This window comes from Schistocerca americana, chromosome X, assembly GCF_021461395.2.
Source record: "Schistocerca americana isolate TAMUIC-IGC-003095 chromosome X, iqSchAmer2.1, whole genome shotgun sequence".
NCBI classification, from domain to species: Eukaryota; Metazoa; Arthropoda; class Insecta; order Orthoptera; family Acrididae; genus Schistocerca; species Schistocerca americana.
The window spans coordinates 749,951,065-749,977,977 of NC_060130.1; the positions used below are offsets into that span (position 1 = coordinate 749,951,065).

A 26,913-nucleotide genomic window follows, 5' to 3' on the forward strand; every position below is an offset into this window, starting at 1 on the left:
TTTACCGCAATACGAAAGTGTGAGCAGATGCAAATGCTCTAGCAGTCATGGAAGTGAGGCATCAGCTTCAAAATGGCTCTAAGCACTATGGGACTTAACATCTGAGGTCATCAGTCCCCTAGAACTTAGAACTACTTAAACCTAACTAACCTAAGGACATCACACACATCCATGCCCGAGGCAGGATTCGAACCTGCGACCGTAGCGGTCGCGCGGTTCCAGACTGAAGCGCCTAGAACCGCTCAGCCACACTGGCCGGCGCATCAGCTTCGCTTCAGTATCAGCGTACGGGAGGGAATGGTCGAGTAAGGCTCATAGGGCAATATATTTTACCGAACTGATTAACGGGTGTTATGTATCACCGATTTCCGGCCGATGAATTACCAGCGCTATTGGATAACGTTATCGTCATAGAAATACAGTAAATGTGGTTTATGCAAGTCGGGACACTGCCCCGTTATCTACGCATCGTGCTACAGAATCTCACCACAACGTTTCATGGACAATACATTGGTCGAGGAGCTCCTGAATCCGTTGGATTTCTGTCTATCGGGATATTTACAGGCATTGATGCATGTCCAACTCATCGACTATTAGAAGAGTGTGACCAACCCATATGAATTAAAACCCGAATAGAGCCAGGTGTATTTGAAGGAGTGCGTTATTCACTATGAAGAAGGGCTGAGAATGTGCGCGCTAACAATATGCAGCTCTGCTTAGAGCGTCTACTTCTGTTTGAGAGACAGATGGGAATGAGAGGATAGAGTAGCCCATATCTCAGCAGGTATTGGTTTCCTGCCATTTTATTACAGGAAGTTTTGTTTTAGCTTTGACCACTACTACTTCCGGTAGGAATATAAGATACTCTTTAGACACTTTGTATAGTACTAGCAAAGTGTTGACTGAGCAGCACATACTAAATTACCATGTTACGAGTATGAACGCTAAACGTCAATCCTTGACAGTACAACTCCCTGACCAGCAATCTAATGCCACTCTCCCATCACTTTACATTAAACACCTATACAGGTATTACAGATCATCTAAACTTGACACCAAGAACGTTATCCATGTGATCTTATTTCCAATCTTATTACACTGCTGCTTATAACAAAAACATTTCCACGACTTACATTAACACATTGCCCGCCCGGCTAGCCGCGCTGTCTAACGCGCTGCTTCCCCAGCGGGAAGGCGTGCCGGTTCCCGGTACGAATCCGCCCGGCGGATTAGTGTCGAGGTCCGGTGTGCCGGCCAGCCTGTGGATGGTTTTTAAGGTAGTTTTCCCTCTACCTCGGCGAATGCGGGCTGGTTCCCCTTATTCCGCCTCAGTTACACTGTGTCGGCGATTGCTGTGCAAACACTGTTTCCACGTACGCGTACACCATAACTATTCTACCACGCAAACATTTGGGGCTACACGCGTCTGGTATGAGACGTTCCTGGGTGGGGGGGGGGGGGAGGGGGAGAGGAGAGGAGGAGGAGAAGGAGGAGGAGGAGGAGGGGGGGGTTCCACTGGGGGCCGAACCGCACAATAACCCTGGGTTCGGTGTGGGGCGGCGGTGGGGTGGGTGAGTGGATTGCTGTGGCCTGTTGTGGGGTTGTGAACCACTGGGGGCTACGGCAGGACGAAGCCTCTCCGTCGTTTTTGGGTCCCCGGTTTCATAAAATACGATACAATACACTGACACGACCTTCACACAGAAGGATTAAAGGTAGGGTAGAAAATGACGTCGGCGAAGATCCGCATAGGTTGCGAAGAAATATAGGAATTTAGATTTAAAGAAAACTTTTGACAATGTTGATTGGAATACCCTCTTTCAAATTCTGAAGGTAGGGGGGATAAAATACTGGGATGAGAAGGGTATATGAAACTTAAACAGGAACGAAAATGCAGTTTTAAGAGTCAAAGGACATGAAATGGAAGCAGTATTTGAGAAGGGAGTGAGACATGGTTGTAGCCAATCTTCTAAATTATTCAGTCCCTACGTTGAACAGCGCAATAAAGGAAACCAAGGAGAAATTTGTAAAAGGAATTAATTTCCAGGGAGAAGAAATAAAAACTTTATGGGTTGCCGATGACATTGTAATTCAGTCAAACACGACAAAGGACTTGAAATAGCAGCTGAACGGAATGGATCGTGTCTTGAAATGAGGTTATAGGGTGAACATCAAGGAAAACAAAATAAAGGCGATGTAGCTGAATCAAATTAGGCGATGCAAAGAGAATTAGTTTAGGAAATGAGATATCAGAAGCAGTAGGTAATTTTTGCTAATAGGACAGCACAGTAACTGTTGACAGCCGAGCAGAGAGGATATAAAATTGCGACTGGCAATAGCAAGAAACGTGTTTCTGAAATAGAGACACTTGTTAATATCGAATAATAATCTAAATGTTAGGAAATCGTTTCTGAGGGAACTTGTCTGAAATCTACCTTGTAGAGAAGTCAAACGTGGACGGAAAACAGTTGGAGGAGAAAGAGTTCTGAAGCTTTTCAAATGTGGTGCTACACAATAATGCTGAAGACTACAAGGGTAGACTGGATAAATAATGAAAGGATATTAATCAAACTGGGGAGAAAACATATGTTTGGCACAACTTAAATAAAAGAATGGACCGGTTGATACAACACACCCACAGGTATCAAGGAATTAGCAATTTGGGAATGGTGGGGGTAAACGTTTTAGAGGGAAGCAGGGAAGGTTAGGGTTTCACTTCCAGTTAGTAGCGAAGTCATTAGAGGCGGAGCACAAGCTCGGACTATTTCAAGGATGGGGAAGGAAATAGGCAATGCCTTTGCAGAGGAACCATGCCTGGAGCAATTTAGGAAAATCAAGCAAAAACTAAATCTCGATGACCAGAGACGGATTTTAAACTGTTGTCCTCCTGAATACGACTTTAGAAAGCTAACCACTGCGCCACCTCACTCGCTCGTGTAGAGAGGGGCTACAGCTTGATTAGAGAGAGCAGGTTCAAACATATGTTAGTTGCAGTAATTTTGAAGATATGACGTCACTTGCACAGGATAGTCTAGCGTGAAGAGCTGTGTGAAACCAGTTTTTTTGGTCGAAGACCACGAAAACATATAGCAATAAAGAGAATTGGCTGGTCAGCTCACTGTAAACGGCCATGTTAGTCACATGAATGTTCAACGTCAATCCACCACGACGTGAGTCCTTGACCAGCAATCAAATTCCACTTAGTTTTATTCACATTGAACGCCGTTATATTTATGCCAAAACAACAACAAACAAACAGACACTGTCTGAACAGGCTTTGAAGGCTCGAAGACACCGACCGGCCGTCGTGCCATCCTTAGCCCTCAAGCGTCACCGGATGCGAATACAGAGGGGCACGTGGTTAGCACACCTCCCTGCCTTTGCCAGTTTTGGTGAACAGTGCCGCTAGTTCTCAACTGGCCTCACAAGGGCTGAGTGCACCCAACTTGTCTACAGCACTCGGCAGACCCAGACGGTGACCCATCCAAGTGCTCTAGCTAAGCTCGAAGGTGCTTAGCTTCAGTGATCGGACAGGAACCGGTGTTACCACTGCGGCAAGGCCGTTGACATTTACGTGTATTACACATGCAGTAAACTGGACAGCGAGAATGTTTCCTGCTATCATTTAATTTCCAATCCTCTCACACTGCTCCTTGTAAACAAGATTTCCACGAAGTTTTCCCCTTAACGGCTAAGGAATAACATGACTGTGTGTCATATTACCGAGGACGAATTTGCTGCAACCTGTAACTAATTAGGTTATTAAGTTTTTATCGTCTTCGACGACTTCGGGTCTTTCACAACGTTCTACGAAGGTACACATTTAATTTTATCATCTCACGAAATAGACTAAGTGCGCGCATTCCGTAGATGAGTATGATAATACAAAAATCCAATACGCCCCCATTCTTTCTTACACGTCCTTTCTAAAGCCAAGTCATTATAATACAATTTAGGAGAGTTTTACCAAAACTGAAAGAAACGGCGATGCTTTTGTTTGAGGTATAATTTCCGTACCTAAGTGGCATTCATTGGCTTTCAGGTCGTGCCTATACAGCGATCTCAATAGTCGAACGTGAAATATGACGATACAAACGTAAGGACAATACAACACCCAATCCCCGAGCAGGGAAAATCTCAGACGGGCCTGAGAATCGAACCCGTGCCCTTTTGGTTAGCAATCCTCCGTGCTGAGGCGGACAACTAAGGAAAGCTGTCCTCAACTACGAGTAGTATGCGCTTGCATTCCTCTGACGTTTAAACTACGTTACCCAGCTAGTTAGTGGGAGAGGGGAGAGGGGGTGGGGACCTACAGTTTATAGTGGACTCTGAACCACGGAGCACGCTGGAACTTTCCACATTAACAAATCATTGCCAGAGGTGAAGGAAGTCTGGCATCCACCCGCAATTTTTTGTATTCTCCTTTTTCAGCACAGGATTCTTTTACCATGCAAGCTAAATTTCTTCATCCTATTTCTGTGTCATAACTTTCTTCTTTTCTAATGGTGGTTCAAATGGTTCAAATGGCTCTGAGCACTATGGGACTCAACTGCTGTGGTCATAAGTCCCCTAGAACTTAGAACTACTTAAACCTAACTAACCTAAGGACAGCACACAACACCCAGCCATCACGAGGCAGAGAAAATCCCTGACCCCGCCGGGAATCGAACCCGGGAACCCGGGCGTGGGAAGCGAGAACGCTACCGCACGACCACGAGATGCGGGCTAATGGTGGTCGGATACAGTTCTTGACATACTATTACAACTAAATTTTAAGTGCGTGTATAAAATTCGCTGCAGCCTATTGAGCCAGAGTGCCACACCGAAGGGAGAAAGGAATATCTACACTTATTATAAAGTGAAGTCCCCTGCCGCATAGTGTGTTGGTATGAGTAGGCTAATTTCAGTCACTCCCAGGAGGAATTGCCAATGTTCAGGGGTATGACACGAACGCTCATCTGAAGCAGAAAACATCATTTGGTCTTGTGCCCTATTCCGAATGGTTTCCGAGATAGAACCAATTTAATGTTACTTTCCTACGTTTTTCTTTAATAATTCGGAAACCGCGGCCATTAGCGAAAACGTGTCGCAGTACAAAATTAAACTAAATTCAATTTCCTATAAAAAGGAGCTGTTCATCTTTCCTCTCGGACTAATAGTTTGCGTGAGGAGAACGAGAGAATGTGTCTTGTATGAAACTGTTCGTCTCTACTTCCTCTACACTTCTGAGGTACATTCTAAACAATGACAATACAGCGAATAATACAGAAGAAAATAACAGTGTACATTAAATGTGCTCGGTCTCGGAAGCCATTGGGAATGGAGCATATGTCCATACGAAATTGTTTGTTACAAATGATCGTTCGTGTCATAGCCCTGAATATTGTCTGTTCATCCTGTGACATCCTGTATAATCTATTACTGCTACGCCAGAAGCATCGTCCGCTCATGATACCCGAGCGAAATGGGGATAGGTTGTTAGTTGGAATACGAAGTTTCGTAGACATAGAGGTAATTAGAGAAGGAGCACACACTAGGATTGGAAAAGTGTGCAGAAGGGAGTAAGCAGTGGCTTTTGATCATAGTATGAAGGCTTACCAGAAGATAAGCAGTGGCTTGCTGAAAGGAACCATTCTAACATTCACCTTAGTTATATAGAGTAAAATCTGGAAAAACAAACCTGGAGGGCCACACAGGGATTTGTACCTCAATCCTCCAGAGCGATACGTTGTCCGCTGTTAAGTGACAGAAAACTAGTGTCGATCTGCCTGAGACGGCGTTCAAAACTAACGCCTCTCCGTTACTCACCAGGAGTTGTACTGCAAACAGTAAGCAATATTGCCTTACATTTTTGTTTCTTTTCGTCCGTTCTACCTAAGTTATTTGTTATGAGTTTGTTATTTGCTGTTGGCTGCTGGAAACCAGTGATTTTTCTTTAGCGTGACATATTTCATATATTCGTAAGGGCCTTTGATTTACTGCAAATGATGAGTTGGGTTGGGTTGTTTGGGGAAGGAGACCAGACAGCGGGGTCATCGGTCTCATCGGATTAGGGAAGGACTGGGAAGGAAGTCGGCCGCGCCCTTTCAAAGGAACCATCCAGGCATTTGCCTGGAGCGATTTAGGGAAATCACGGAAAACCTAAATCAGGATGGCCGGACGCGGGATTGAACAAAATGATGAGTATTGCGTACGATAGTAAAGCCAATTTTTTTTTTTAGCTAGTAACAGGAAAAAATAGTTTGAACATAAAACACACTATTCCAAAATGATCATACTCCGTGAAAACGAATATATGCCATCCTATTAACAAACGACTAACGAAAATTTATTTTTGGAGACCGAAAACAGGTATTGTTTGCATCTTTATACTACTGTTATCTCGTTCCGCTTCCAGAACAAATGGAAGAAAAATCTGCGTAGAAAGCTAGTAGAAAATTGATTGAGACTCGTACTGCTAGGAAAAGATTTGACATTGTTTAGGCAGGACCTACATTCATAAAAGCGTACTGTGTAAATGAAGCAAATTCAAAGTAGTGTTTTACTGAACGCATGACAGCTGTCTACCATGGAGGCTGATAGACAGCTTTGACTATACTAAATAGCTTTTTCTCTCTGTAATTGTTTCAGACCTAATGTACGACGCGAGTCCTTTTGGAAGCAAATGACACAAATCAACGAACAGAAGTATTGACATGTGTCGTTTCCACACCTGCAGTTAATTACCTCGTATACAGAAACGATCAGAGCAACACTTTCGTAGGGCTAGGTGGAAATTACAGAGCCCGTTAAAATGTCAAACACTGCGACATGAATTTCATGTTTGAGTGACCTTATTTTTAGAAAATATCAGTACGTAAGCATAAAATGCTGTACCCTGAAATAAACCTAACTGACAGATTACTACTGTGTACCGCATTGGGTTTGGAAGTCATATATCCGTCTTCGGCGGTACACTCTTCCATCTGAGCAATCCGAGCACACTTTAACAGGTCGCATCAAACCTTCACTCTAATTTCCGGAAATCCATAAATATAAGTGAGACGTGTTAACGGACTGCATGTACAGGTCAGGAAGTGAAGCGTATTCAGATGGACCAGATAGAAGAAATCTGCTCTCGAAAGGGGAACACCTGTTTCATTACGTTAGAAAGTTTCTAAATTAGGGCAGTTTGCTATGCAACATCACGGTCCATCATCCTTTATTCTCCAAAAACCCTGAGTACATTGAGTACACAGTTTAATAATTTGAACCTGACCAACGTCGTTTCTGCATCCCACTGGCCATCTCCTTTGTTTTAGATCAACGGAAACGAGGGAAGGAAAATAGTTAGCTGTGTACGAGCACTGCTGCTATTTTTCAGGTGACATATTTCTTTCCTCAAGCCTTTAAAAGTGTAGTCTCTGCTGAATCATCCTCGACCGGCTGCGTCATATGGTCGGTCGACTTTCTTCATGAGAATTGTTTCAGCAAAACGACAGCCATAGCAGAGTATCAAAGTGTCCTTTTTTTCACCCCGAGCCTACCCGTTCCACTACTGCTGTCGCTCCCAACAGTCTTCTCACGTTTGAGAACATGTGTTTTCAGAACTTCGCGTAGAAACTGTGTCACAACACTGAGCTAATGGAAAATACACGATTTGTTTTCGCTCTCTCTCTTCTTCTTCTGACCAGTGTGAAAGATATTTTTCTATTTCTAACGGCTATAGCTACATGTGCATGCCTCTTACATCTGAAAAAGCTTTAAAAATCTTTAGGCAACGACAATCCCAAAACTTGAGCTCACTTGTCTGCAAACTGTGGGAGAATTCGCAGAACGTAACAACTTCAGTACATCGTCCAATTAAATATTTTATATGAAAGTCTCAAGTAAGTGGAAACCTAAATCAGCAAGCGCTTCTTATGTTTCAGAAAAGTTGACTGTAGCCTCCATTTCAGCAACTGGAGGCTGGAAAGACGCGAAGTGAGGTCCTAGTGTGAAGCTTAAAAATTTACATTCTGACCGCGATTCAGATCTCGTATAATTTCACGATTGTCTCATTTTCGAAAATGTGAAGTAAATGATATTGAATATAAAGACATTTCTATGGTCGCCGGAAATGCACGCGGTGCGCAAACCAAACAATAGAACGCCAGACAGTTTGTCGATCACGTATGAACAATTGAGTCATTTCGATAAGAAGGCATACTTGCGTCGCGACGACCAGTATGTTAGTATCTTTACTGAAGAGATTTTTGTTTTATTCTTGGATGTATGTACCGTCTATGCAACCAATTGAAGAATTGAAACTTCCTGGCAGATTAAAACTGTGTGCCGGACCGAGACTCGAACTTGAGCACTTGCCCGCGAAAGGCAAAGGTCCCGAGTTCGAGTCTCGGTCCGCACACAGTTTTAATCTGCCAAGAAGTTTCATATCAGCGCACACTCCGCTACAGAGTGACAATCTCATTCTGAATTGAAGGCTTGTTGCCATACGCGTTTCGCTTCATTTATGATCAGTGTCCTGTAATACATGTTTCCTTTTTACATACAATAAACGTATTATGTTGTAGATATAATATGCTGCTATATTACATTTTTTCGTGTCTTTCTCTTGTTTTTTTAGGCTAAAATCACCTTTTGTAGCACTTTACTGATGATGCTTTCCAAATAAATGAAGCGAAACGCGTATGGCAACAAAGTAACCGCTTTCAATTGGTTGCATAGACGGTACATACCTCCCAAAATTTAAAGCAACCAAGGGAAAGACGGAAAACAGAAAAAAATGACGATTTTTATTTTAGTTTCCACATCTGTAATGTAACATTGCGTCGACGTAGACGTCAGTAAAGAATAATTACGGTGATGACCAACAAAGTCAGTAGAAGTGGTTACCTGTTAGGTCGTCTGTATATGGTACCACCACATATTCGTTCATTTTTTATTGAAGAGAAGAACAACTTCGTAGCTGTGATTACTATAAATACTTTATTGTAGATAACCGGTTTCGGTAAAACTAAGCCACCATATTCAGATCTGTAATAAAATTACAAGAAGTGCTACAAACTGTTAAATAATCCAACGTTCACTCTTCTCCTAAGTAATCACTACAGATCACCCCTTCGAGCTCAACATGAGTAAACTAGTGGATATTGTGGCACGCCAGGCACTAAGGAATACACACAGCCTACTTGCATTTCAGAATAAAGTATTTTAGAGAGATATCGGCCAAGAAGTTGTTGTTCTCGTAAGTAATCACGACAGATAATGATAATAATATTTGGTTGGTGGGGCGCTCAACTGCGCGGTTATCAAAGCGCGTACAAATTCCTCATCTTTTCACTGTCCAATCTCGCCATTTTCCCAAATTATGATGAAATGATGAGGAGAACACAGACACCCAGCCCCCGGGCGGAGGAAATCCTCGACCCGACCGGGAATCGAACCAGGGGACCCGTCATCCAGAGACAGCGACGCTAACCACTAGACCACGAACTGCGGAATAATCACTACAGATCGCCACTTCATCTACATCTACATCTACATTTATACTCCGCAATCCACCCAACGGTGTGTGGCGGAGGGCACTTTACGTGCCACTGTCATTACCTCCGTTTTCTGTTCCAGTCGCGTATGGTTCGTGGGAAGAACGACTGTCTGAAAGCCTCCGTGCGCGCTCGAATCGCTCTAATTTTACATTCGTGGTCTCCTCGGGTGTTATAAGTAGGGGGAAGCAATATATTCGATACCTCATCCAGAAACGCACCCTCTCGAAACCTGGACAGCAAGCTACACCGCGATGCAGAGTGCCTCTCTTGCAGAGTCTGCCACTTGAGTTTGCTAAACATCTCCGTAACGCTATCACGGTTACCAAATAACCCTGTGACGAAACGCGCCGCTCTTCTTTGGATCTTCTCTATCTCCTCCATCAACTCGATCTGGTACGGATCCCTCACTGATGAGCAATACTCAAGTATAAGTCGGACGAGTGTTTTGTAAGCCACCTCCTTTGTTGATGGACTACATTTTCTAAGGACTCTCCCAATGAATCTCAACCTGGTACCCGCCTTACCAACAATTAATTTTATATGATCATTCCACTTCAAATCGTTCCGCACGCATACTCCCAGATATTTTACAGAAGTAACTGCTACCAGTGTTTGTTCCGCTATCATATAATCATACAATAAAAGATCCTTCTTTCTATGTATTCGCAATACATTACATTTATCTATGTTAAGGGTCAGTTGCCACTCCCTGTACCAACTGCCTATCCCCTGCAGATCTTCCTGCATTTCGCTACAATTCTCCAATGCTGCAACTTCTCTTTATACTACAGCATCATCCGCGAAGAGCCGCATGGAACTTCCGACACTATCTACTAGGTCATTTATATATATTGTGAAAAGCAATGGTCCCATAACACTCCCCTGTGGCACGCCAGAGGTTACCTTAACGTCTGTAGACGTCTCTCCATTGATAACAACATGCTGTGTTCTGTTTGCTAAAAACTCTTCAATCCAGCCACACAGCTGGTCTGATATTCCGTAGGCTCTTACTTTGTTTATCAGGCGACAGTGCGGAACTGTATCGAACGCCTACCGGAAGTCAAGGAAAATAGCATCTACCTGGGAACCTGTATCTAATATTTTCTGGGTCTCATGAACAAATAAAGCGAGTTGGGTCTCACACGATCGCTGTGTCCGGAATCCATGTTGATTCCTACAGAGTAGACTCTGGGTTTCCAAAAACGACATGATACGCGAGCAAAAAACATGTTCTAAAATTCTACAGCAGATCGACGTCAGAGATATAGGTCTATAGTTTTGCGCATCTGCTCGACGACCCTTCTTGAGTTAAACATGAGCGAACTAAAACATATTCGTTCGTAGAGTGTGACCAGTATTTTAGTGTCCTGGAGCAAGCGTCACAATAGCCCGAGCGCTATTTTACAACACACTACATATAGGTCAAGCTGAGCAATTTTGCAATTGAGCTAAAAGTGATCCTTTTACAACTGAAAGGGTATCAAAGTATACAATTTTCGTCGTAAAATTCAAAATGGAAATTTCCAATTCTGAGCTCACTTAAAAATGAACAAACGCTTGCCTTGCTGGCATGCAAAATATTGTTTTTTATTTGTGGAATGGTTTTCGGCTTCTTAGACCGTCCTTGCGCCTGTCATTCGAAAGCAACTGGAGCACCGCGGCAGGCCCTAAATAAAAGTTCCCCTTCAACGCTTGGTTTAGTTCGTAGGAAAGTATTTGCAACATCGCACGGTCGGTAGAGCAACGTCCGCACCACGATTAGCACGCTGTCCCAGCTGCCTCGATAACATGGTTTCATCAGAGAACGGCAATATAGCAGATTTACTGCTGCGAATAATGGACCAATTACTCTCTGATTGTGTTTAACATAGCTGTTTTAATAAGCGTATAACCTGCAACGAGTCATTCGCGTTTTAATATTACTTCGATCTGTTACTGGAATAATAATATCGGCATTCTGCGGTAGGCTTTGACTGAAACTGGCATTTAGTGAGCTACTGTTCCAGGCGTCGGATTGCCAGATGTGCCTTATACACTGCAACGCTATCAGAGTGGTTAATTACGAACGATATAGAAGCTTGCACGGCGTCCACGTTGGGACGCCACGAGACGACGAGCGGGATTCAAACCCTCTTCACCTACTTTGGTTGATGCCAGTTTCTTCCAACATTCTTCTCTTACTGAGCACCGTATTTGCTGACGATGATGCTGACGAGATGTAAAAATCTAGCCTTTCTTTTCGCTTCCTTGCTATGTCCAGGTGCAGATGCATCAGCGACAGAGAAACAGTCCCACCTGGAACGTTTATCAGGCTCTCTAGCAGTTGCCTTTACTAACTGATTTACCGTCTTATTAAGAAGCACTCCACTGGGCCTGTATGAAATCTTCAGTAGCCAGAAATGAGAGACGTGGAATTGACCCCCTCATATAAATGTATCATATGCTAATTTAGAGAAATACTTTGACTATGTTGACTAGAATACGCTCTTTGATATTATGAAGGTTGTTAGAAGAAAATGTAAGGAACAATCGGTTCGGTACAACATGCATCGAAGCAAAACTGCAGTTATAAGAGAGTACACGACAGGAAAGCAATAGCTGAGGAGAGACTGAGACAGGATTTGTTGACTGTCCCCGCTGTTATTCAATCTTTACACTGACAAGGGAACCTCCCCATCGCACCCCCCTCAGATTTAGTTATAAGTTGGTACAGTGGATAGGCCTTGAAAAGCTGAACACAGATAAATCGAGAAAACAGGAAGAAGTAGTGTGGAACTATGAAAAAATAAGCAAAACATACAAACCGAGTAGTCCATGTGGAACATAAGCAACATCAAGGTGATTATTAACCTAAGAGCGCCGTGGTCCCGTGGTTAGCGTAAGCCGCTGTGGAACGAGAGGTCCTTGGTTCAAGTCTTCCCTAGGGTAAAAGTTTGACTTTTGATTTTCAGACAATTATCAAAATTCAGGCACTCACACATAATCAACTTCGCTCTCCAAAATTCCAGGACATGTTCAGATTTGCTTGGACATATGCAGGATTTGACGGTCTACACACGGAAAAATTTGAAAAAGTTAAAAACTTATGTTTTGACAGAGCACTTGCGACTGTGAAACTGTTGCATTCATTTGTTGCAGTTTATGTGACAAATTCTTATGTTTTCATCACTTTTTGGGAGTGATTATCACATCCACAAGAAAACCTAAATCGGGCAAGGTAGAAGAACCATTTTACCCATTCGCCAAGGGTACAAGTTAGGTGGGTCGACAACATATTCCTGTAATGTGACGCATATGCCGTCACCAGTGTCGTATAGAATATATCAGACGTGTTTTCCTGTGGAGGAATCGGTTGACCTATGACCGTGCGATCAAATGTTTTCGGTTCCCATTGGAGAGGCACGTCCTTTCGGCTACTAATCGCACGGTTTTGCGGCGCGATCGCAAAACACAGACGTTAAACTTATTACAGTGAACAGAGACGTCAATGAACGAACGGACAGATTGTAACTTTGCAAAAATAAAGAAAGTCAAATTTTCAGTCGAGGGTAGACTTGAACCAAGGTCCTCTCGATCCTCAGTTGCTCACGCTAACCATGGGACCACGGCGCTTCTCAGCACGCAAGCTCCTAGATTGTTGCATATGTTGTGCATGGACTGCTCACTTTGTATATTTTGTTATTTTTTTCATAGTTCTACATAACTTCTTCTTGCTTCCTCGATTGATCTGTGTTCAGTTTTTCAAGGCCTATCAACTGTGCCAACTTATAACTAAATCTGAGGGGGGTGCGATGGGGAGTTTCCCTTGTGAGCAATTCGTAAAGGAAACCAAGTAGAAATTTGGAAAGGAATTAAAATTCAGGGTCAAGAAATAAAAACGTCAAGGTTTGCTGATGACGCTGTAATTCCGTCCGAGACGACAAAATACTTGCAAGAGCAGTTTTGAACGGAATGGTTAATGTCTTGAAAACAGGTTGTAACCTGAACATCAACAAAAGTATACAATAGTAATGGAATGCAGTTGAATCAAAATCAAGAGATACCGAGGGAAATAGATGAGGAACTGAGGCAGTAAAAACAGTAGGTGAGTTTTGATATTTGGAGCGCAAAGCAACGAACAAGCGCCGAAATAGAAAGGATATAAAATAAACACTGGCAATAGCAAGAAAAATATTTCTGGGAAAGAGAAGTCTGTTAACATCCAATGTAAATTTAATTGTTAGGAAGTCTTTACCGAAGGTGATGCAAAGCTCTCGGGTTTCCAGCCAGAAGGTAGGGTTAATATACCACGACATTTAGATGTGTGTCATAATAAATGATGAACATGGCATTCATCGAAGCTTAGCGGTATCTTAACGCTGCCACCCGCCCTGAAACCCGAGAAGGTTTCATCAGTAGCACACGCCGGGAAGATTAGATGGGTAAATTGAATAAGTAATGAGTAGGTACTGAATCGAACTGGGGAGAAAAGAAATGTGTGGTACAACTCCACTAAAAGAATGGCTCGGTTGATATAACATCCTGAGGCATCAAAGAATCCTCAGTTTCATAATGGAGGGAAGAGTGTGTGGAAGGAGGAGGGAGAGTGAAAACTGTAGTGGGAGACCAATGCTCCACTACGTGAACACGTTCAAATGGATGTAGGTTGTAGTAGCTGTGTAGAGATGATGAGGATTTACGGGACAGACTAGCGTGGGAAGCTGTATCACACCAGTCTTCGGACAGAAGACCAGCACACAGTAACATCTTATTAAGATAGGTTATCTTTTTAGGGTCTTGGTACTCGGAAAAAAATATAATTATACGATTATTAAAAAATCGGAACAGCAGCAAAAACTGAGGAAAGAAAGAAAGTGTAGGGATGGCTAAAAGCATAGCGTGCATCTCGGCGTACAGGAACTCTTTGTGGCAAATAGTAACGAAAGTAAACACACACCATCTGGATAGCAACTTTTTATTTACCGACAACCGGTTTCAATTTGCATTGCAGATCGTCTTCAGGTCTAGTCGGCAGTCATTAAAACAAAGGCGTTTTTCGTTGCGGCAAGATCTTCTCATGAAATTTCAATCACCAACTTCTTACTCCGAATGTGAAAATATATTGTTGGCAGCCACCTACAAAGGGAGAAATCGTCATCATAACAAATTACGAGAAATCAGAGCTCGCACGGGAAGATCTGACTGTTCGTTTTTCCCGCTCACAGTTCGAGAGTGGAACGGTAAAGAAAAAGCCTGAAGGTGGTTCGATGAATCCTCTGCCAGGCACTTAATTGGTAATTGCAGATTAATCGTGTAGATATACATTTCAGGATTAATGATGAGCTACACAATAAGAGCTAAGAAACAAATGTTACAAACATATTGACAGGACTGTGTTCAACGTACGTATTTGTTCTTGTTTGCAAAAAAAGGCAGTGCAAAATTACCGAACATACTAGAGACTTTAAGAAATTTTCCTACATTTTAATGAATAAAAACAGAAATACGCCGAGGACTTACTGTGAGTTAAAAAAGGGCGAAGAAAAAGGAGTCTAATAACGAGGTAACCATAACTACGTAAGTGTAGTACATTTCATTTCACTTATGTAGTTATGATTATCTCGTGACTAACTCCTTTTTCCTCCTTTTTCTTTGACTTAAGTAAGAGTCGTCAGTGTATTTCTATTTCTGTTCATTAACATGAAGGAAAATTTCTTAAACTCCCCGATATGTTCGATAACTTTTCACAGGCTTTTTAAAAAATGTAAACCACAACAAAAATATACGATGCACAATCTGCTGTCAACATGCTTATTTATAACATTTGTTTTCATCTATTATTGTGTAGCACATCAACCATGATGAAATGTACTACATTAAGGGCTCTTTACGTTCGAATTTTTATTAATTTTTTTATTTAATTATATGTGGAGAAATAGTTTTACACCGTTTTAATGTACTCATCTATGACTTACGCACATGTCAAGTGACTAGACTGTATGAAAAAATTTACCCACTACATAATTGTTTTTTACGTTAGTTTAACACAACGTCGACAAATTGAACTCTGGGGTGTCATGTACGCGCGAGTTAATAATATTTTTTGTTGCTTCTACCATCCATGAGACAAGTGTTCGTAATATCACTCTTCTGCAAAATAATTAATGACTTTTTGTTCCAAGCTAGACCTGAAGATGACCTGCAACACAGATTGAAACCGGTTATCGGCAAGTAAAAAGTTGTATAATTATTATCACAAAAGGACCACGGTTTCTAAGACATGGCGTCAGTTATGAAATAACAAAAATAAAAATACCGATACTACTACGATTACTACTGCTACTATTGGAAACACGAGAGTTTTTTATGAGTAGTATACTCCGGGAAGTCTAATTTTCTGTAGGTATTTGCAGTGTGGCCTTGTGTGGAAGTGAAAAGTGGGCTATAAACTACTAGAAGTAATAGTAATTACGGCAGTGGTAGCAGCTAATGTTACTTAAAGCGGAAATTAAGAACACTAAAGAACTCAAACACACTGACATTCACATTACATCCCAGTCCATATATCAGGAAACGTCTTCTGTTGGGGAAATGGTGGAAAAAAGACGAGATCGATGTTTATTTTCGTATCTGTAATAAAAAATTCCATTTCTCAAGCCCAGTTTGAATTTCACCGGGACGTCCGCTAGAGGAACACGTGAATCCAGGTTGCATTAGCAAGTTAAAACTGATGATGGAAGCTTCACGGTGAATGAACAGCATTTGCAGTGAGGTGACTGGGCGTCGCACTGTGGGCAGCTGTGTTTCAAAATTAGCCGATAGCGGGCGCTATTCACGCGCCTCACACGAGGCACTGCAGCCGACCACTCGCCGCGATAACAGTTGCGAGCTCGCGAAGCCACGCGACACTGGCGCTCGCCGACCATACTTTTTTTGTTTTTGGCTTTGGGTAGCAAAGACCAAACAGCCAACAGTAGACACAAAAGTGCCATATTAACGTAACTGCAATTTTCACAGTACAACAATAAAAAGAGATAAATGTACAAATGTAAGTTCTTGATGTAAAATAAGAACACTAAAAGACGAACACAGACGGCAAGCAGTAGTTACAACAGTGTAAAGTTAACATTAGTGCAATTTTCATAACAGAACAATGATAACAGTGTGAAGTACAAAGTTAAGTTCGCTGCATAAATTTAAAAGAAAAAAATTAAAAAAACCAATACACACACAGATACAAAATCACGATCCAGGGTTCGAACTGGGCCTATTCCAGAGGAGAGTGACGTCCACAGCAACTTATAACTGATATCTGGGCAACTGTGTCGATTACAAAGTTCCTAATGCAAAGTAAAAACACAAACAGACGTCCCAGTTTACGAATCGGGCTGGTCCCATGAGAGGACAAGATCCACACAACTTACAGGTCAAAGCTGGATACCAACGTCTTTTAAATAGTTCGTGAGAAAATAATAGCTTCAAATATCGCATTGGATCATTGAAACAGCTACACCTGTAGCGACGGGGTAGCCCCTAGGAACCAATTTTTGTACAAGACCGCCTATGTAGTCGAGTAATTCGTACATGCAGATATGACGTGATACAGATCCGCCACTGCCGTTGTGTCCTGATCACAGTGTACAGAAGCGATGATTTTCAACCGGTGGAGGTAGACAGGGTAGCATCCTTCTCCCAGCTTCATGCAGATGAGAGGTCACATGACGTTTACTAAGCTTCAATGAGGTGAACCATGGCCGAGAAGAGACATTTGGTTGTATTGCCACCAGGTGGCCGCCCTTACAGAGAGGGGATGCGTGCCATTCACAGACCATATAGCTTCTGAAGGAGTTCGCAACGCCAAAAATGTGCAAGTACCTTTTAGAGAAATGTAAGGTCTGATCAGAAGAGGTAACATATTGGAAGGCATTTCTTTCCAGTCAAGGCTGTAAAGAAAAGTGTAAAAATTCTTCTGGATGCCTAGTGCAGAACACGGCGATCAGAAGCTTTGTGGGAAAAAAAAGCACTCCGTCTTCAGGCCACAAGTGTCCCATCGGGACCATCCGACCGCCGTTTCATCCTCACATGAGGGGCGTGTGGTCAGCACACCGCTCTCCCGGTCGTTATGATGGATTTCTTTGACCGGAGCCGCTACTGTTCGGTCGAGTAGCTCCTCAATTGGCATCACGAGGCTGAGTGCACCCCGAAAAATGGCAACAGCGCATGGCGGCCCAGACGGTCACCCATCCAAGTGCCGACCACGCCCGACAGCGCTTAACTTCGGTGGTCTGACGGGAACCGGTATTTCCACTGCGGCGAGGCCGTTGCCTTTGTGGAAAGGATAGTTAATAATAAAACATTAATAGTAACTGTAATATTTTTCAATATTAAAGGGAAAAATGGAAACTGATACGTTACAACGTCTCAGGCGGTTGAGTACCTTCTCAGAGAGCTTAGTGTTACTGAGAATGCATTTCCCAGTGAAATTCTTTTTTCCGTTTCTTATATGAATTTCAACATAATAGCATAAACGATGGCCTCAAAGGCACCGTAAGTTAACTTAGATCTAAACTGATTCACCATAAAACTGCGTAGCAAGTAGAAAATGTGTTCCTAACTTCAACTCGCACTCATAACTTTGCGTTTCGCGAGACGCCTGTGTCAAATGAACACGCTGACATTCCAACTCAAAATTTTAACCTGACATCATCTCTCCCCTGCTTTTCTGAACCCCACAAAAGTTTTCCTGTATACCTTACTGAATGTTTACTCCCAAGAGTAAATATTTGTTGGAAATGGTGTTAGTCACAATTTATGCATTTTTTTTCTAGAAAAGAGCCTGATTTAATCTATCTGAAAGGTTCAGTATAGCGTACAGCAGTACGACCGTTTGATGCTGTAGGCGTTCTATCTCATCTTTAAGGAAGAGAAGCAACTTGTACTACCAATTTGCGAAACACGACATGCACTACACTGAAGTCCAATCAGGTGGCGTCACAGACATTTTAACCAGTTTCTAAATAGGCTGACTGGCCTCAGCTGTTCGTTAGTTTGTGGCGAAATGTTGTGAAAGTAAGGAATTTTGAAATCATTTGAGCAGTTACCAGATGGAAGACTCAACATTTTATCAAGCTGCAATGTCAAAAATAAAATACTCATTGAATGTAGGCGATAATGCCTGAATCCTGCTGTTGCTTCTCTCCTATCTGATAGGAAATGTCAAGTGGGTAGGCCTATGGTACGACCGTTTATGCAGTGGGGTGTCGCGATATTCTTGCAATAGACAAGTCTTCCCTCTTCGGTTACGAAAAATTGGCTACTGTTATCAAAACGCTCATCGGACACATGTATCAATCTCACCAGTCACATGCTCTCATTCCATGAGGCACAACGCAGAGATCTGGGATCAACACAGGTGGAAGCTAACGTCGCTATACCTCTTCGACTTTCTGACTATTTTCTTCTGATGAGAGTATATTCCATCACCATGTTTCGAAGCGGCTACCTCTTCGTTAAGCGTCAAAGCATTAACATGTCGTAGCTACCCCGGCCACAGACGCGGAGTAGTTGAAATCAAGAGGTTCGTAAGTCCTTGATGCACGGTATCACGTGTGATTCGCGAAGACTGTGTGTAAGGAATTCATAACGTGGACACAGGTGTGATAAAGTGTGCCTGCGTCATAATTTTGACTAAAAAGAACTGTAAACAAGGTTTATAATCTAAACATCAACCAGCCACAAATATATACATGAAATGTATTCGCAGTTGCGAATACGAACAACTATCGACCGTGTATGGAAATGGCGACAGTGAAAATTTTTGCCGACTGGGATTCGAACCCGCATCTCTCACTTCATGTGAGTGGTCGCCTTACCCAATTTTTTTATCTCATTTTATTCGTAATTGATCGTTGTATTTGTTCGGGGCGTGCGTCCTATGGCACTTGTTCCACTTCTTCGTTGATCCATTAAATCAGTTTATTTTTATTACAGAGGGCAGCTAACCCTCTTACCGAACAAGCTGAGCTACCGTGCGGGCGATCCGTGCAGTACACACGGCTACACTCAAACTTCCATCTGTCATAGTTCCTGCGTACAACCTTACTAAATTTTTTAACTGAAAGTCGCAGTTTGTTATTGGCGGATAAATACGATATTGCAGTGCTTATGTTGTTGAACACAACGATGCAATGTTCCATCGGACATGCATGCATGTCTGAATAAACATTCCATCGTTATTCTTAACAACACAGGCACTGTAATATCGTAGTCACAAGTATGGCGTAAAAGAGTTTATTTGAATAAAACCATGACCGGTTTCGATTTCTTATAAATCCATCTTGCTGGGTCTACGTTTTGTATTCGTTATTGGTCTCTGCACAAGGACAGACAAAATTTTCTTTCACAATTCGGTAAAATTCACGAAGGATTTAGTTCTTTTGACCTCTGAAACCTTTCCATGAATGTTTTGATAAAAGTTATTAGAGCCGGCCGAAGTGGCCGTGCGGTTAAAGGCGCTGCAGTCTGGAACCGCAAGACCGCTACGGTCGCAGGTTCGAATCCTGCCTCGGGCATGGATGTTTGTGATGTCCTTAGGTTAGTTAGGTTTAACTAGTTCTAAGTTCTAGGGGACTAATGACCTCAGCAGTTGAGTCCCATAGTGCTCAGAGCCATTTGAACCAAAAGTTGTTAGAGGTGAAATGGGGTGAAAACTCACGTTCAGTATAATTCTACGTGACGAAATCGCCCAGTGTTTTTGTTATGAATTTTAAAATTAACAGATTTGTGGACGTGCACTATGTGAGTGCTGTTCAGATCACTGAAAAACTTTTTAACCCACACCATTCTATGCTTAATGGTAGCATACACGACAAACATCTACAAAACGTGGCCCAGTTTCACATGAGAAACACAAACAATATTTTCAGAGATGTTGCAGCTGTAAAGATGTTAGGTTACCGATACTGTATGAGAGTATAGGGGCAGTAAAATATGTCTTTGCTAGCACAATGACATTAATTTAATAATCGAAAAGAGAAGTAAAGTTAGTTAAAATAATCTCTAATATGGTGTTCAACTGATTGGTTAGCATTACACATAAAAACATTATATTCAAACAATAACAAATACAGTGTACAGTAAATAAGTACAATAAGATATGTTTTTTGTTATAGTTCAAGTGGTTCAGATGGCTCTGAGCACTATGGGACTTAACATCTGAGGTCATCAGTCCCCTACACTTAGAACTACTTAAACCTAACTGACCTAAGGACATCACACACATCCATGCCAGAGGCAGGATTCGAACCTGTGACCGTAGCGGTCGCGCGGTTCCGGGCTGAAGCGCCTATAACCGCTCGGCCACACCGGCCGGCTTTGTTATAGTGATTGAGCTAAGTTTGAACGTGCACTTGTAGATTCAATATTTAAACTTAGCTTAATCACTATAACAAAAAAAGTTCTTACTGTGCTTATTTACTCTACGCAGTGCTTGATATCGTATATATATAAAACTCTTTTATGTGTAATCCTAACCGTTCAATAGAATTCCATGTTAGTAATAATTGTAAATAATTCTACTCCTCTTTTCCGTTATTAATTTAATTTCATTGCACTAGCAAAGATATAACTTACCGCCCATATACATTCTCACAGCACTGGTAACCCAATTACCACTGTATTAAAAGGTTCGCAGAAGAGCTTCTGTAAAGTTTGGAAGGTAGGATACGAGATACTGGCAGAAGTAAAGCTGCGAGTACCGGGCGTGAGTCGTGCTTCGGTAGCTCAGATGGTAGAGCACCTGCCCGCGAAAGGCAAAGGCCCCGAGTTCGAGTCTCGGTCGGGCACACAGTTTTAATCTGCCAGGAAGTTTCATATCAGCGCACACTCCGCTGCAGAGTGAAAATCTCATTCTGGACCACTGTATTAACGTTGAAAATATTGTTGATGTTTCTCACGTGACACTGGGCCACATTTTGTAAATGTGTATCGTGCGTGCTGGCATTAAACATAGAATGGTGTGGTTTAAAGATTTTTCCAGTAAATTGAACAGCATTCACGCAGTGTACGTCCTCAAATGTGTTAATTTTGAAATTCGTAACAAAAACACAGGGCGATTTCGTCGCACAGAATTATACAGAATGTAAGCTTTCACCTCGTAACACGTATCCTTCGTAAATTTTGCCGAATTGAGAACAAAAAATACTGTCTATCATAGTGCAGCAAACTAATAACGAATACAAAACGAGGTCCCTGCAAGAAAGCAAGGAAACCTGTAACAACCGTCTGAAGATGGATTTGAAAGAAGTTCGAAACCAGTCATGGTTTGATTCAAATCAATCTTTTCAAGCCGTACTTGTAGCTGGTTGCTGTTTAAATTGTAAACCTTGCAGTACTACATCCACGGTTCTCAAACTTTCCGTTTCGGACAAGATAACTAGCAACTGTAGAGTTTCGAAGATCCTCCAGTAACCAATTCAGAGGAGATTTAAGAAAAGAAACTGCATGGATCAGTATTTTCAGGTGCTATCCGTCGACTTGTTCAATCGAGTCAGCACAATGCAACTGCATTTCCAAGAGTATGAAGGAAGGTTAGAGTTTAGCGTCCCGTCGGCATTGTGTTCGTTAGAGAGAGTGCATTAGCTGAAACTGTCAAGGAAGGGCGAGGAAACCTCTTAAGAAACCGTCCCGATGTTCTCCTGGTTTGATTTAGCAAGACAGTGGAAAAGCAGCATCAGAATGGTGGGATGAGCATATCAACCTTATTTCTCATTAGTAAATTCAAAATGTCTCCGATACTTCAAAAAATCGCTTGGACAAGCTTAACGATGCCTTCACTATATTAGGTATCTACCGAACAACTTTACTTGCGCCCACTTACGTGTCTGGCGGAACACAGCTTTTTTACCCGTACTTCGATATATATCTCTTTACATATGTACTACCTACTTGACTCTGAAGGTGAAGTAGGTGGTTTCCTTTGTGCTGATGAGGGTTAACGTATCTTATTTTTTTAATAATTTATTTACTGGATGAACGGTATTGCCTTTTTATAACAGAGGTTTCTCTCTCCTTGCAAGTATATGACTGGATACATACTGAGAGAGTTTAAGATTGTTTGGTTGATTTCGCGGAGGGGACCAAACAGTGGGGTCATCGGCCCCATCGGTTTAGGAGAAGGGAATCGGCCGTGCCCTTTCAAAGGTACCATCCCGGTATTTGCCTGAAGCGATTTAGGGAAATCACGGAAAACCTAAATCAGGATGGCCGGACCCCGGTTTGAACCGTCGCCTCCCGAATGCGAGTCCACTGTGCTAACCACTGCGTCACATCGTTCGGTAGAGTTGAAGGGTTGTTAGAAGAATTTTCGAAGAAATAATTGCAAAATTATAAGGAATACGAAACTGGGATTCTGTATCCGAGGCGCAAACCTATTTCTTTTTCAGCTGGTTGTTTCCTTATCATGACTACCTTTGTTAGTAACGCAGAAAAGGTGCAACAGCCTTAAGAAAAACGTGCGAAACAATCTGTACTGTCCTCCATGTCGTTGGCAGCGACTACTGATTTTCGTTCCTTAAATTTCTCTCGTCCTCAATGTAGTCAATTCCGCTCCAAAAGTAAGCATTCATGTAGATGAGATTAATAATAAAAATGTAATAATTCCAGAAAACAGTGACCAATTCGTCAGGCCGAGTCGAACTCATGTGTAATTTGTTTGCAATCGTTAAATGAAATGATATGAGGTCATTTATCATAGGGCTATAATTCGGAGATTTAATTTTATTCCTAAACTGCGTAACAGTGTAATCGCGACGCTCCGATTTCGCACGGCTAAATACGCAAATATGTAATAGGGTAATAATTACTTTAATTGATATATCCGCGTGATTAAATATTTAATGTTTATATTGCTGATCAAACGCATTTTGTAAATATTTTTAATTTACAGGCTGATGTTGATCGATTTGCGTGCAAAAACGTACAGTCCAAAAATAATCTAAGGACTATGTTACACAGCGGAGGACTGGATACCTGTACATGGAAGCACTTTTCGCCTGTTCGCCTGGAGTAGAGAGATAATGAACTACATTTAGGTTATATTATAAAATTCAGAAGGTTTGTTTTTCTGTTCTACTGAAGAAGGGTGAAGAAGCGGGGAGGGGGGTGGGGGGGAGATGTCGGAAAGAAAGGGGGGAGAGTGGTAGGGCTTGTGTGGCTGGAAAGGGTGGGGGGGAGAGGATAAGACGGAACTTACAGAGGAGGAGATGAAGTCTTATCTGTAAAGAAAGCTCGTACGCCTTTAATGGCTAGGAGACACATAAGAGCAGTCCAGCAGTAGAAAGAGAGGCTCTTCTCACTTGCCCACGCTTGGCACTTTTCCTGGCGACCAGTTAAAAGCAGCCTGCGACTAAATGTCCTTGTATGGTGGAGATAAGCACTTAATTCATTTGCTGCCACGTTGCAGTGTAATTAACAGTGATGTCATCTATCAACCAAAACGATGCCGTTAAATTTTTAACTGTCTACGTGCAAGCGCGATAGGAAAAAATAAAAAGAAAACTGAAGCACAAGGTTCCCTAACTGGTCATTTTGATAAGCACGCAGGAAAAGTTATTTATATTTATGAATGCAAAACATGAACTTAGAATGTTCCACAGTATTTATTTTTCTTCTCAACCGCTTTTCGGTTTACAAGGAAAATAAATACTACAGTACATTCGCAATTCGTGTTTTTCATTCATAAGTTTGTTATTGTTCTGCGAAACTGTGAGGAAAGAGTTCATTAATATTCTAAACTGTTAACTAACCTGTCACCAAGCGCAAATGTAACGGAAGCAAAGTGGCTTTTCAGCTACGAAATATCTATCGTTCGTACCAACAGATAAAAATCATTAAGCACTCACGAAGCAGCTTAAACTCTGCGACAAATTTCTTGTGCTGAAGAATACCTTTAGCTTGTCGTTACTGCTACAACGTGATTTAGTTCAAATCTGTGACGGCTGGATACATGCCACGCTGAATCACGCAGTTTTACCTAGTCATATGTACGCCCCGATAGCTGAGTCGCCAGCACAGTAGCTCAGCGTGTTCGGTCAGAGAGCTTGTTGGCCTCTGTAATATAAAAACTGAGCGGAAAGAGCAACAAACGGATTTCAGCGGATACAATGTCAAGTCCGCAACGACCAAACACAACGATCAACAACGAACGAAATGAAAAAAAAGTGGTCAGCGTGACGGATTGCTATCCTACGGGCCCGGGTTCGATTCCTGGCTGGGTTGGAGATTTTCTCCGCTCAGAGACTGAGTGTTGTGTTGTCTTCATCATCATTTCATCCCCATCCGACGCGCAGGTCGCCCAATGTGGCGTCGAATGTAATAAGACCTGCACCAAGGCGGCCGGACCTGCCCCGCAAGGGGCCTCCCGGCCAATGACGCTAAACGCTCATTTCCATTACCTAGCCATATGGGCAATAGTTTTCTCTAGATTCTAAGTCACGTGTGCTTGTATTTTTGGGACGTACAGTGTTGCTGTGGCGGTATTAACGTATTTACATTCTGCTGACATCCACAGAATATTCGTTTTACTTCACTTTCAACAAGACTACAAAATTCTATGATAAAGCTTTGATATATCATATTTTTATTGCAAATGCAAGTTCCCCTTTTTTCAATCTGATATACAGAATTAATCACCATAATATTTCATAAAGGGTTCAAAATATCGGGAAAAGGATGTTAATAAGTAATGGCTGCGTAGTGGGAAAGTATTGTGTAGAATAGTTTATATTCGCGCCTTTTTGCACAGCGAAATATTCAAGCAACATGTTTCTTTCTTTTTTTAATGGATCGCAGTGATTTTTAGTGAAATATAGAGCTCTTCAAAAGAAGATAACAGTGCTTTAACTCTCGATAGTTGTAAGTGAAATGTTTCGCAAAAAATAGCTGTGCGATGTGCTAAAAGAGAACGCAAAATTGTAGGCACTGCACAGTAAATATCACCTAATTGCACTATGTTGGCAGGTTTAGCATATTTCATGATTAGTTCTCCGAGGCATTTCAGTGCAAACCTTAGCAAAATGGTTCAAATGGCTCTGAGCACTATGGGACTTAACATCTGAGTTCATCAGTCCCCTAGAACTTAGAACTAGTTAAACCTAACTAACCTAAGGACATCACACACATCCATGCCCGAGGCAGGATTCGAACCTGCGACCGTAGTGGTCACGTGGTTCCAGACTGTAGCGCCTAAAACCGCTCGGCCACATCGGCGCAAACCTTAGCAAGTGTTATATTCTGTACTCATATCTTCAAGACTTATTGATTAAAAAATTGTAAAAATGTGGTGTCTCGAAAACTCTTGGCGGGGAGAAAATTTAAAAGTATTAACCATAGTGTCATGTACAATTACATATCGAATACCTTGTTCTGATTCTCTCTGGCGCTTATGGAATTTTAGGAGCGTCCAAACTTAATGAGACTTGGCGTATCGTCTCGGCTGTGGCAACTGATATCCAATGTGTGAGAGTATTGTGGCAAAGGGAAAAATTTGCTTAATAATCTGACATTATCTGTTATTCGGAAGAAACATAGAAAAATCAAATACGAAGAGTTCTCTGTAAGAACAGGAAACGAAAACATTTGTTATTAGTTCAGACTGGTTTAATTAAAGGTGGGGAGATCCACTGACGAGGCAGTAAGCTGTTAGAGCATCAGCAGAGATAGAAGACGGCGTCACCGCTGACAAAGGAACTTGCAGATAACTCTCAAACAGTTAAGTGGAACGCAGGCATTCATTTCCAGAGGTGCTCGAGTAAAGGATACTCACAGCGACTGGGATGGAATCAGAGGGCCCGTTGACGTACTTCAAATATACACAGGTAGCCGTTCCGCTGAAGCTAAACAGCTCAAAGTAAATAATCGCTCCCTGCGGAACGGACGCAAATTGAAGTGGAGCCGAGCGTAAGAAGCCTTGCGCCGCGCTGCGGCAGACACGCTTCAGGCGACGATCAATCATCCTCTCCCAAGTGTCAATTGTCCGACCCTGCACATGTATAGACAGAATAGCTCCTTACGTTCAATCCCACCATTCAGACGCTACTTATACTTTTTAGTTCTTTCGGTAGTCTATTGCGTCAATAAGAGTCATTGCAATTTCTTCTCAACTACAAAGTCGGAAGTGATCGTAGCTTTCTAGTGAATACTAGTTAACAGAAATGTCCTCATAAGCCAGTTTCATATGATTATTGCGTTAATTTTAGCACCTGTGACGGGCAAATGCTGCACGTCACAGGTGCTAAAATTAACGCAACACACAGAGAATGGTTTAGAGAACAGGAAGATCACCGGGGCTGTCTTCCTAGACCTATCAGTAGCCTACGACACAGTCAACCACCGACTGCTGCTGGGGAAA

The 26,913-nt window shown here is 42.2% G+C and overlaps 1 protein-coding gene and 1 pseudogene across 1 annotated transcript in view; both read right to left on the bottom strand.

Moving 5' to 3' along the window:
* LOC124556296 (plexin-B) overlaps positions 1-26,913 on the bottom strand; it is a 973,640-nt gene that overhangs the window by 122,544 nt on the left and 824,183 nt on the right. The window lies entirely within an intron of this gene.
* LOC124557009 lies at positions 17,715-17,832 on the bottom strand (annotated as a pseudogene).